The 12,384-nt window shown below is 42.5% G+C and overlaps 1 long non-coding RNA gene across 1 annotated transcript in view; it reads right to left on the reverse strand.

Moving 5' to 3' along the window:
- Nucleotides 1-6,777: 6,777 nt before the first annotated feature.
- Nucleotides 6,778-12,384, reverse strand: part of Gm41069 — a 37,529-nt gene continuing 31,922 nt past the window's right edge. Inside the window, exon 3 of the long non-coding RNA XR_873971.2 lies at nt 6,778-9,797. This is a non-coding gene — a long non-coding RNA (predicted gene, 41069). The remainder of the gene's footprint in view (nt 9,798-12,384) is intronic.

The raw sequence follows: 12,384 nt of genomic DNA on the forward strand, positions 1-12,384 counted from the left end.
CTCAATTTTAGTTGAAAATGACCACATGTTTACCCAGGGCCTTAATAATGTCTGTTAAAAGGACTGTATGTCATCAGTCTTCCCAGTGACACATGACAACACAATGCCAGGCCTTCTCATACACCCTCTATCCATCACACTCAGGATTCTGCAGGAGTCTCTCCATGTATGCAAGTACATACATTATAATGTAGGCTCAAACATACTTAGATAAGATTAGCCACAAGAGCCCCATTTACCAAAACTTACAAAACTTTTAATTTTTTTAAGATTTACGAAATCTGTCTTTTATTTAAAACAACAACAACAACAACAAACAAACAACCAAAACTGTTATGCTTGGTAGATGTCAGAAGAATCTTACAAAACTGTTCTTTGATAAGAAAATAAGAATGAAAGTTAATATTATTCATTATATAGCATAATTTAACTGTTATGTAAGTTGAATGCATTAAGCGATTTTCAAAATTCCCGTTCCCTGATCATTTGTATCTTCATGTCTCTATCTGTGAAGAAGGCAGCACAGCAAGTATGCAATAAACTAAGATAAACTGAGAGTGGTTCGTTTGCCCAAAGCCACAGCATTGGAACTGGATCAAATCTCCTGGTTTGCCTGCAGTAGCGTGGATGTTAATAAGCTCATTTCAGCACACGGCCCTGGTCAGCAGTATCCCATGCAGCCACAGCAAACTTTCCAAACACTGAGCGAAAGAAACACACCCAGGGCAGCGATTTCCTGCTAAACAAGGAGAGCAAAAGGTGAGATGGTGGGAGAGAGCTTGAGAAAAGTCACAGCCTTACGAAGCCAAACCTGTTAGCACCACCCGAGTGTCCCATGAACTGTCAACTGACCTCCGAGACTACTGACGTGCCCTGTACTGATCCCTCGTGTGCCTTTATTCCAAGTTTCCAGGTGGGCATGGTCGTACCTGTTCTTAACCATATTTTCTTGATGCTGGGAACAGAAGAGGGTGGGTGATTTGTAAACATGATCTGGATGCAAGCAAGATGTAAATGGTAAAAGACAGTTTTAGCATGGCGGGGTTGGAACACCTCTGCCAGCTAGCTTCTTTACAGTAAGGACTCACAACGGTATAGCTTTTTATTACAGATGGCTAAACATTTTCATCTGAATTTCCAGGGAGGTGGCTGCTCCTTCATCTTGTTTTATGGATGGAGAAACTGAAGCTAAGACTGTCTAGATTACCCAGCGAGCAGATGGCCCCTAAACCCTTATGTGCTGGCTCCAGACTTCATGTTTCCTTCAACCTGACCACACTGTCTGCCCTGTTCCCTCTGAGAAGCCCCTGGCTTAGACACTTCAGGAGGCAAGCTGGCCATGCTGAAGGGAAAAAGGATTTAGCACTGCAATTAGACATGGGTGAGATTTAGTTCAGTTGAGAGGAGAGACGCGTAACTCCTTTTTGTAGCTGACCTGGAAATTCTGAGAATCGTGTTGGTTTGTAATAATGAGTTACTGGGTTTTGGCTCTAGATCCTTGTGCTAGTTAATAGTATCATTTGTTATTGTATTTGGGATCCTGGATTTGAAGACAGTGGGCTGTGTAACACGACGAGCTGGGTCATCTCATTGATTTCTGGGTGTTGGTTTTTACTCTGTTGAGTCTGCTGTGGGGAGAGCTATGTTTGCTTTGGATGGCTTTTTCAGCAGCTGTACTAGTCTGAGCAAGTGCACGGTGCTTAGCCTGTGACTGGCTCCTCCTCACGTCGCATCCGGGTCTTGCGGTTCTCGGCTGTGTTGTTTAGCTGTCCTTGTTAGCTACTCTGATAGAAGATTGTGACACTCCTGGATTTTAGGAGAACCTGATAAACCAGCTGTCCTGGTGCTTCCAACACCACATGTTTGTCCATTGGGGGCTGTCTTTAGTGGCTCAGGCACCTGCGTGCAGATTCATAAGCCACACTGTTTAGAGACTGTGCCTCTTGAGGTATGGCTGACAAATTTGAGACCTGTTCATGACTCATTAGGAGCTAGACAAAGACCGAAACTGAAAGTCAGCATTTGAAAAGTCTCAGCAATTCAGCAAGGCTTTACATTAATTTTAAAATGAAACATAATTTGTTCAATGTTATTAAAAACTTAGGCATGTCTTCTATATGCCTTTGTTATTTAATTAATTGTTATATTCATTTGTATTGGATAAAAATGTTAGTCTATGACGGACTAAACAAGAAAACAAGTTACTGCACACACTGTTGGCCTGCCCCAGGGTAGGACTAAGAAGCGCTGAAGACGTGACTCGGAAGTAGATGAGTGTCAAAACTTTCCTGCTGATTTCCTTCCTGTGTCCTTTTCCAAAGCTGATTTTTAAAAAGAGATTTGTTTTATTTTATTTTGGTTCTGTGAATTTGTGTCTGTCTATGTGGGAGGGGTGGGCAGGTGATGCAGGGGCCAGAGGAGGTCAAAGGGCCCCAGATGCCCTGCAGCTGGAGTTACAGGATGTTGTGAGCCACCTGATGTGGGTGCTAGGAACTGAACTTGGATCCTCCAGAGGAGCAGAAAGCTCTCTTGATTGTTGAGCCATCTCTTGAGCCCTATTTTAAAATTACTTTAAATTCCATTTATTTATTAAGGTGTGCTTGTGTATGTGTGCGCGAGTGCTATGGCATATATGTAAAGGACAACTTATGGGAGTGGATTCTCTCCTTTCACCATGTGGACCCAGAGGTTGAACTCTTGGAGTCAGGACTGGTAGCAAAAGCCCTTACCCACTAGCCATTTTGCACACCACACACATACTTCAGCCTCTTTTGAAAGGATCTCTCATCTTGCCCACGACTTTGCAGCCCCCCCCAGCCTCAGATGCTTGAGAACAGCACTGGTAGAATTTTACTGCACCCCCTCTTAGAGCCCTCCATTTTGGGGGACTTGATTTCTGCCTGGTAATAGTTTAACTGATTTGTTTACTAGTTAAACTAACAGTTTAGTTAATTCATCTGGTAATAATTTAACTAATCTTGTAGCAATTACGGTGAGACTTCCCATTTAGCCTGGGAAGAGCACTGAGGTGCTATACAAAATAATGTGATGTTCAATGGTATTAAGAAAATGTAAATCCTATAGCAGGTTACAGTTCCATTGCCCACAAGGGTCTTGAAATGAATGGCCTTAAGAACAAATGCAAAAACAAAACAAAACAAAACAAAACAAGAACAAAGCAAAAAGCTAGGGCACCCTGTATAAATCAGGGCTGAGAGGCTGAGAGCTGGGTTAAGGCTTTTTTCCTAAGTCACTTAGATGTGAACGCTTTAGAAGATTGCTGTGTGCCCTCTCTTTGATAGTGAGGGTGATGAAATCTACTTCATCTTTCTCTATTTCAACGTTTAATCAGAACGCTCTTTGCATTATCTTCATTTAGCAATAAGCATTATTTTCTAATCCACCACCACTGCTTAAGAAATACGAGGAGCAGTTTAACACCCTCCACTTTTAGCCCTTTCCAAGTCACTTGTGAACTAACTGGGAGGAAGAGGAAGACGAACACTGACTGCCTTGAGAAGGTGTTGGCCTAAGCGGAAGCCACAGGTGAACACCTCAAGGACCTAGCAAATGGGATGAATGCTGGAATGGTCTGCCTGGTTGCCCGTCATCTGCCTACTTCCTTCTCCAGCCTTCAAGCTGCTACTTTATGATACTTCTTCCTGCTCTTCTTCAGGGTGGCCTTGGATTCCATTGTCTGAGTTCAAATGTTGTGAAAGAGATGAGGAAAGTCCCATAGCGGGTGGTCCCTATGACGTCACTGGACCCAAGGCAGGTCGCTCACACTGTCTTCAATATTTTTCTTAAAAGATTTACACATGTGAGAATCCTGTCAGTAGGAATGACTGCCAAGGAAGGTCTGCTGTCTTGACCTCTCATCCAAACTCTGGTTTTATTGGAACACAGGCCTTGCATAAAGGAAAGTGAACATTATTTGGGCAGAGTAGAGTGTTGGGGAGAAAACTGGGGTCAAGATGTAAAAAAAATTAAGGAAAAAATACATGGGGAAGGACTTAGTGGTGAAAGCCAGAGAACACTTACTCTTATAAGGAAGTGCAGCTCTCACACCTCATCAAAAAAGCTTCCTCTTTCTTCTCCTCCTCCTCCTCCTCCTCTTTCTTCTTCTTCTTCTTCCTCTTCCTCTTCTTCTTCTTCTTCTTCTTCTTCTTCTTCTTCTTCCTCTTCCTCTTCCTCTTCCTCTTCCTCTTCCTCTTCTTCTTCTTCTTCTTCTTCTTCTTCTTCTTCTTCTTCTTCTTCTCTTCTTCTTCTTCTTCTTTTCTTCTTCTTCTTCTTCTTCTTCTTCTTCTTCTTCTTCTTCTTCTTCTTCTTCTTCTTCTTCTTCTTCTTTTTCTTCTTTTTCCTCTTCCTCCTTCTCTTCCTTCCTTTCTTTCTTTCTTTCTTTCTTTCTTTCTTTCTTTCTTTCTTTCTTTCTTTCTTTCTTTCTTTCCTTCCTTCCTTCCTTCCTTCCTTCCTTCCTTCCTTCCTTTCTTTCTTTCTTTCTTTCTTTCTTTCTTTCTTTCTTTCTTTCTTTCTTTCTTTCTTTCTTTCTCAGCAGATGGAGACCATTACAGAAAGCTACAACTGGTCAAATGCAGAGAACAACCATATGCTGGCAGTACTAGATGATACATCTACAGCACAACCCCTACTCATAAGACTTAGGACACATGATGGGAAAGGGAGTGAAGATTTTAAGATCCAGAGGAGCAGGAAGTGGGTTGTGAGATTGATATGGAAACTAATACATGCTGAATTTTCAACAATATGTTTAACTAACAAGACCCAAACAGTACCAATACCAGTTGACATGCCAACTCAGGTGAGGGAAATCTCACTAGGTGTCACCCTTTCCCCGGCCCTACAGGGACAAGCAGAGGGGACCCAGGGCAGGAGAGAGAGGGAGAGAGAGAGAGAGAGAGAGAGAGAGAGAGAGAGAGAGAGAGAGAGAGAAGACACGAAGAATGAGAGCAAGTCAATCATACTGATCAAGCTCTGAAAACTTTATTCAGGAGTGGCAATATAAGCATAAGCAAGAGGAGGCTCCAAGGGAGGGGGGAAGAGCCCCGGGGCTCTCTGAAGGTCAGGTGGCAAACTTCAGCTCCTGGAACCAATGGTCACAGTGTCCTCTTTTCCCATAAACATTCTTACTGTTATGACCACGAGTGTTCTCTCAGGATCGTTTATGTAAGCTAGAAAATATCCATGAGGCCATGGCTGAGGGATAAATACAGAGCAGGGATGGAGGGAATGGCCAACCAATAACTGGCCCAACTTGAGATCAATCCCATGGGAAAGAGCCAGCCCCTGGCACTATTAATGATACTTTGCTATGCTTGCAGGCAGGAACCTAGCATAACTGTCTTCTGAAATACTTCATCCAACTGCTGCTGAAAACAGATTCAGAGACCCACAGCCAAACAATAGGCTGAGCTTAGGGAGTCTTGTGGAAGAGTTGGTGGAAGGAATGAGGGAGCTAGAGGGGTCAAGGACACCATAAGAGGATCTACAGAGTCAACTAACTTAGGCCTATGGGGAAAAGGGGAAGGGGGTATGGGAGAGGGCATGGGGGGAGGGGCATGGGGGAGGGCCTGGGGGGAGGTCATGGGGGAGGTCATGGGGGGAGGGCCTAGGGGAGGGCCTGGGGGGAGGGCATGTAAGGGTGGGACTGGGAGGAGAAGAGGGAAGGGGCTGTAATCAGGCTGTAAAGTGAATAAATAGATTAATGGAGAGAAAAAAAAAGAAAAGACAAATAGGCCACGAATTTGAGAGGACAAAAGGGAGGTATGGAAAGGGGTAGAAGAAGGATAGTGAGGAGGAAATGATGTAAATATAGTGTATATATATATATATTATATGTGAGATTTGAAAATCAATGTAATAAGAAAGAAAAACAGAGGAAAGAAGTACTAAGGGATAGGGAAGGAATAAACACATTGTCAACAGAAGAAGGAAACAAAGAGCTTATAATGAGTCAAGTGCATTTATATTTGAACAGCTCAGATCTTGTGAGATATGTCCCATATAAAATATGGTAACATTTCATAATAGAAATAAGTATAGTAAAAGGAGTGTAGGACTGTGAAAGGCAGCCTGTTTTCTGGTCAAGTGAGAATTACTCTGGAGACCCAGTAGAAACTCTACAAGGGACAGAACAGTGAGCCATGCTCCCAGACAGACATAGGCGCCTGACATCACAGAGCCCCCAACTCCATAATCCTGTGACTATAAGTCATGCAATGTCCCTGGCATTCTGGCTAGACTCTACCCTCACAGTTACCTGGCAATAGCCAGGTTTGCTCCTCCCCACAGTTACCTGGCAAGAACCAGGTATCTGGCCCACTATAAAAGGAGCTGCTAGGCCCCTCCTTGCTCTCTTAAGCTCTTACCTCTCATTCTTATCTCTAGCTCTCCTTCTTCCCCTCTCTTCCCCCCTCTCTCCACATGGCCATGACTGGCTCTCTCCTTCTACCTTCTCTCTTTATCTCTGCTTTCCTACAATAAAGCTCTAAAATCATAGACTGTCTTTGCTCAAGACCTGCCTTGCTTGAATGATGGGATAGGCTTTCCCATAAAGAGCTGCATCAACCTCCCAATGGAAGGCATTCCTGCACTCCAGCCACAGACAGGACCAAAGACTCTAGCCTGCATGGGAACTACCCAGCACCCCTGCCACGGACTTGACTCAGTTGGTCCCTCAGCCCTTGGGAGAAATCAGGGTCCCGGTACTCAAGTGGACAAGGAGTCGGCGAATGGCAAACAGACACAGACACAAGGGAGTGTTGTATCTGAATGTAATTTCTCAAAGCAAGCACCAAACGTATAAAACAGAATAAAAAACAAGGAAGTTAGGCAATATATCAGTCAAGGTACATTGAGATGTATAATGGCTCTTTACACAAAATAGGGAAAATGCATACAAAAAAGCTAGCAGGAGCTAGGCAGTGTTTACAACTGAGATAAGATCAGCCCTATTTCAAGTCAGCTATTCTCAGGAGCCAGGTGAAAGGGCTAATATGCCCAAGTGCATACTAGTCTATTGTTAAACCCACCACCAGTGGTCCCTTAGTAAATACCTAATTATGCTATTCCTCTGAGCCTAGTGAAAAACATGCACCAAAGAAGTTCCTTTCTACTAACCTTTTCATGAATAATACAATACTCTAGTTGCTCCTTAAACCACAACCCACCTTCTTTCTACCATTATGTAATGTGGGCTGCCATTCATGTCTATAATGAGAATTCTAAGTTTACTTTGTTGAACTAGCCCTGAGATTGCTAGCTCCTATTTGGTAAACTGCAATGCCTGATCACTGTCAACACTGGAGACATTTGGTCTGAATGACTAACATTCTTATGAAATTCCAAACCCAGGGGCAGCTCAAAGACTGCCTAGGATACTGGTGGATGCCAGGAAGCCATGCTCAATCTAACTTAGCTATTTGTCAAATCATTCCTTGGGGGCATCTATAATAAAACAATACTGAAGAAAAGCATGCAAAACTCTCAGAGACAAATCTGAAACACATCTGTGTTACAGGATGCCAAAGAACTTCCAGGAGACCAGTTTCCATGAAACTTTTTGCCTCAGGACTGCGGTCAAGCTTTTGAACTTGTCATGCAAACTCCACTGGAGTGGGTATGGCACGCCCCCTCTCCCCCTGCTCTCCTCTGCCTTTGGCCCTGGGGCTGACCAAGCTGACCCCAGGGTCCCCACTTTGTTTTCAGCTCTTCTGAGGTGTCCAGCAACATCCTGTGATGCCCAAGAGCTAGAACCTGTCATCTCTAGCCTCCGTGAGGCCCAGAGACCTCAGATTGCTTCCTCTCTACCCTATACCGACTGGGGTTCCATGGATTCCCACAGCCAGATGCCCACAGGACTACGTGGAGAGCGCTCAGCAGTTCCCCGAGTCTGCCTGCTACGGGAACTCTTGTGTGATGCGGGTTCTTTCTGACCCCCTTTATTCCCCCATGCCTGCTGCCTGACAAAGGAGTGAGTTTATCATACTGAAAGCAGTTGAATTATCTTAATGATTTCATAACAAAGTCACAGGAGGAATTTTATATATATAAATTTACCACCAAGGAAATCATAGTAATTACTATGATTGAGCCAGAACTCAATAAATAGTATTCATTCACTAATTCAATATTTCATAACTTTCACTGGGATTTAATTAACCTAGAAACTGACAATTCTAATTATAGAAGGCAGTTGTGAAGTATAGTTTGATGATAGAGCAGTTGTCTTAGTAAGATGGACATACATACATTTCCAAAGGCTATTGATTAGCTAAATAAAACAAACACACACACACACATGCACGCGCGTGAGAGAGAGCCTTCAACTTGTTCTCTTTCCTTTCTCTTCTGAATCTGGAATTACATGGTGTAAGCCACAGCATCTAGCCCTATCTTACTCTTTATCACAGATAATTCTGGCTGGATCAAATATTTTCTAAGATGGAATTGATTCGTTATAAATCTTAAATGAAATGGTAAGCCGAAAATAACGTTTAGCTAACCTGGAGTCACAGGAGCTCACAGAGGCTGAACCGATGGGCATATGCTTTTCACGCATTTTACTCTGCACAGTCATAGCATGAGCCACACATCAGCTTTAAGTCCCCCATCCTCTGAACCTTCCACCTGGAGCTAGTCCTTTTTCCATTTTCTTCTCAGATTTAGGTGAAAGCACATAGTTGCTGGAAACCATAGGCCTATCCTATTAGGTTGAGAGCAAGGTAATCATCGAACTGTAGAATTTGTTTTCCTGGCTTGAGAGATGGCTCAGCAATTAAGAGCACTTACTGTTCATGCAGAGGCCTGAGTTCAGTGCACAGCGCCCACTTTGGATGGCTCCCAACAGCATATGATTCTAGTTCCAGGGCATCCCTGGTCCTCTGCTGGCCTTGGTGGGAAGATTTACATGTAACACGTGCACATATACATGCACCCCACCAAATAAAAACATTTTTAAAGTAAAGATGCAACCCCTTTTTTGTTGGAGAAAATTTAACACTAGATTTTAAAGTAAGAATATAAAACCAAATGCTTTCTGATGATACATTTTTAAATTGTATTTTATGTTTGTGAGTACACTGTAGCTGTCTTTAGACACACCAGAAGAGGGCATCAGATCCCATTACAGATGGTTGTGAGCCACCATGTGGTTTCTGGGATTAAACTCAGGACCTCTGGAAGAGCAGCCAGTGATCCTAACCACTGAGCCATCTCGCCAGCCCTGACGATTAACCTTCAAAAAGTGATTTTAGAACAACTATTTAGCATACTTATGATTTGATCATTGAAGACTAGAAAATTATCATATCAAGGAGATTGATGCAATTGTTTATTCCCACATAAAGATTTTAATATTAGCTAAATATTTAATATGAGCATCTTTCATATTTTTCAGAGTTGTAGATGGTTTGGTTTTATAATCTTCTGTACTGAGAAGGCCACTTCACACAAGTAAGTAGTACAAACTGACAGGACTATGTGTAGGTGCTACACATACTAGAAATTAAATGAGAATTCCATCATAACCTCAAGCCAAAATTCATGTGTTTATGAATCTCGAGTGAGAAACTCCAACAGCAATTTTTAAAATCAAGCACAATGCATTCCGAAGATAGATTAATTTCCAACTTAAATCCTGGGAGACGACAGTATTTCTCGGCCTGAACAATGGCTGTCTCAGGGTGGAAAAGCCAAAAGTCTGTAGGTCTTCAGGCCACAAGGCTGGATGTCTTAGAAATCCCAGCTTCCTTCTCGAGTCCTGGAGGATTCCTGGAGAGCTGCAACAACCAAAATAATTAACTCAAAAACCATCTGTGAGGTGAGGCAAGCTATCTCTGGCAGTACTTGTCTGTGTGACACCGCGGGACGGCACTGCAGCCTTGGTTGAGTGCTGCGGAACAGCACTGTGGAACCCTGCTCAAAACACCTTGGTTCACTCAAGCTGGAATTGTTCTGAACTGTGGTGTTAATGCAGGACGCATAAAGTTTTCTGCTCTTGTACAAATTATTCAGTCATGGCAAACAGAGACTTTGTCAGTCATCCCCTTCAAAGGAGTACCCGGAAACCTGGGTTTTAATTGATCAGTTGACAACTCAGATTAGCCTTCATACCAGGAAGGAATGTTATAAGCTGAAAGTAACAGAAATGAATCATAAATAGGGACTCACAGAACAAGAGAATGTACTTTTTTCAGTAACAAAAACAACCCAGGAGGTATTGCTGCCTCCAGGCAGGGCTCCTGGGCTGGCCATTGCCAGATCCCCACGATTTCCTTTGGTTTGAAATCTGTGTGGAAACTCCCAGACGTTGTAACTCTTGCATCCAATTTGTGTCTTAATTAGATTTCTATTGCGGTGATAAAAAACACCTTGACCAGAAGCATCTAAGGGGTAGGAGGGGGTTCATTTCACATTATAACTTGTAGTCCTTCGCAAAGGGAAGTCAGCAGAAATTTGGGCAGAACCTGGAGGGCGGGACCTGTGAGCAGGGACTGAACCAGAGGCGGTAGAGGAGGAATGCTGCGTATTAACTTGCTCCTCCAGGCTTGCTCAGCTGGCTTTCTTACAACAAAAGACCACCTGCCCAGGAGTGCCACTGCCCCCGGTGGGCTGGGCTCCTCTCTATCAATTAGCAATCAGATGCCCCAGACTTGCCTACAGACTTGCCTCTAAGTCTGATAAAGAACCTTCAAAACAAAACAAAACAAAACAAAACAAAACAAAACAAAACACCTCAACTCCTGTTCAGATTTGACTCTACTTGTGTCAAGTTAACAACAGCAACAAAAATCCACCTAGTCAGAGCATCATGCGTTTAAAAGCCGGCATCGCATGGAAAGTACCAGTCGGTTGCTGGCTTGAGTGGAATCTGGGACTTCTGGGACCACAGACACATTGGGCCCCCCATGCTTGGACTACTGAAGATAGGGAAATGTGTCCTGGAGTGGGCCCTTCATGGCCAGCCCTGTGGAGTAAGATACCCTAGAGTCTAGAGGCTGGAAGTATTGCTTCTATAGGTAACATCTTTTCAAGGAGGGCATCTTTTCTACTGTCCTGGTGTGAAACCTTTGGCTCTATGGGGGCCCTAGTATCTCTCAGCAGCCACACTTTCCTTGGTTCCATCTCTATACACACCTTTTGTGTGTTTGTTTTTTCCTGAGTAAACTACAAATTTCTCAAACATTTCTGCTCTCTGGTTTAATCATAGTTCTCAGTGCGATTCTGGTTAAAAGCAGCCATCAAGTCCCATTTCATAGTTCAAATGCTGGACTGCCTTGAAATGTCCTCCTGTATTGCATTACCATGGCTACCTTTAAATCCTCCATCATGCAAAGCCTCAGGATGCAGACAAATTATAGAACAGCTCTTTGCCTGAGCAGAACTATGGATCTCTTAATGAATTTGGAATGCATATACTGCACCCTAATATCTTATGAAATTCCCAAAAGAACACTTCATCTTATCCTCTATAAACTTGCAAGAGAATAAAAGACAATTATGCCAAATTAGGCACTTAATCAAGAGATTACAAATTATGTCTACTGCCCTCCTTGAATCTATGAGGAAAATTAAAAATACACTATAATAACATTCACAGTCATTTATTTACAGCAGTTACTTCTCAACTTTAAATATTAAAGTCTTTTATCTCCTACATATATATTTTTTTTACCCCAGTAATATCAGGAACCAGAGACATAATAGAGTCATTTTGAGTAAATGTTTCCAAGGGAATTCACAATGCTAAAGTCAAAATAACATTTAAAAAAAAGCTATTCTAAATTAAGGTTTTCATTGTTTCCATCAACAAAATTTTGATGGTGAGAGCCTTCTTTTCTTTCCCGTTGTGTTCGAGACAGCAGCCATATTTCATTGTAAGAGATTTGATGCCAATAGTTGAATCCGTCTGCATTTTAATTTAGTATTTCCTTCAGACATTCTTTGAACATGTGTCAGCAGGAAAGAACATGTTTCAAAATCTACTTCTGTTCATTCCTTGCTTAATAAACAAGGTGAAGCTCTGTATATGTCTTTAACTCCCTCTATAGTGTCTGGATTTTGAAAATTAATTAATTAATTAATTAATTAATTAATTAATTAAAAAAACAGACTCAAAGGCTAGTCAACAACAAGTTCTGAAGCAGGTGAAATTTGGCCATAAGGACCTTTTTTCTTCTAGTTTCAATGTTCTTGTTTTCCTTAGCTGCCTCCCTCCCCTGTCTTCAAGGATTTGTTGTTAGACAATATCACTGATGCTAGAGAACATGTTGAAGTGTTGACTTCCAAGGGATTTCTCATTTAGAGTCCTCATGTAGTGTTTCTTAGCCATTGACAGAATCCTCTGAAGATACAGAGGAGGCATCT

This window comes from Mus musculus, chromosome 13 (assembly GCF_000001635.26).
Source record: "Mus musculus strain C57BL/6J chromosome 13, GRCm38.p6 C57BL/6J".
NCBI lineage: Eukaryota > Metazoa > Chordata > Mammalia > Rodentia > Muridae > Mus > Mus musculus.